This window comes from Lissotriton helveticus, chromosome 6, assembly GCF_964261635.1.
Source record: "Lissotriton helveticus chromosome 6, aLisHel1.1, whole genome shotgun sequence".
Taxonomy (NCBI): Eukaryota; Metazoa; Chordata; class Amphibia; order Caudata; family Salamandridae; genus Lissotriton; species Lissotriton helveticus.
The window spans coordinates 123,772,989-123,774,255 of NC_136067.1; positions in this window are offsets into that span (position 1 = coordinate 123,772,989).

A 1,267-nucleotide genomic window follows, 5' to 3' on the forward strand; every position below is an offset into this window, starting at 1 on the left:
GAAAGCGGTCAAATACCTGCTTTCAGGTGCTATATCTTGACAAAAGAATCCATTAGAGATGTCTAATGTTGTTTTGTACTTTTTGCGCACGATGTTATTCATTAGTGCTGCACTATGGGAGTTTTGTACTGCAAAAGTTTTGCAACATGAGTTAAGGTGTCTGTAGTCCAAAACTAGATGATATGAATCGTCTGGCTTGGAGACAGGAAACAAAGGGTTATTCATTTGAGAGGTGCATGTTTCAATCACCCCCTGGTATTCAAGTTGATCTAAGATCTCCCTGACCTGTTTTTTAGCTTCTTGCTTAATTGGGTACTGCCTTTGTGCAGTTGGTTGATTTTTTAACTGGATTGTGTGAGGAAGAGAGTCCTCATCCCATCCAACATGGTTTTTATATAATGCAGGAGCTTGGGCTACTGCCCACTTTCTTGCAAGTGTATATTTTTTATGTATTGGAATGTGATTTGAGAAGGCAGGCATAATCATTTCTTCGCCATGAGGGCACTCCCTGACAAACTCCGGTGGCCAGTCTTTTTCAGCTAAAAGGATGTCATAGCCTTTGGAGAGGTTATCCCAAAATAGACCCCTTATTTTCCTAGTCTTATCTCACTCTATACGTAATGTTATTTCGTATATTTTAAGAGGTTTGCTAACTCTGGTGTCTGCAGTTTCCACCTGAATGTATTCATTCGTGTCCACTGTCTCCAGATGATTCATCAGGATCTTGCGAGCTATGCTCACTTCTGTTGCGCTGTCTAACATTGTCTGAGCCCACTCTCCGTTTTTCAGCTGTGGCCTCAGGATCCTCGGCATGTTTGACTATTTTAATGCTGGCTACCTTCTTTTTTGGAAATTGTAGTTTTTTACTTTGATGAGCAGGTTCCTTGTCTTTGGACTTGACGTGCTCTTCCCTGTGTTCTGACCGTCCTCTTCTTTCCGATTTCTGCGAGGAAGTCTGAAAAGATCGAGAGGGACGTGTATCAATATCTTGATATCTATCAAGTTTTTTCAAATTATCCCTATTTCTAAGGTTGTATATTTTCTCAGAGGGCTCCCTCTGGGGCCACTTGTGTCCTTGGTCCGGTGATCTTTCTCTCCGCCGAGGAGACTTTCCTCTGGACTGGAATCTTTTTTCTTTGGGAGTGGATTGTTTATTTCCATCCCAGCTCTTTTTTGGAGTGTTTAGATTATTTTTAATAAATATCTTTTCAGGATTTTCAGTTAGGTGGGGTTTTACTGGTTTCCCACCCAAACTATCTCTTCCTAG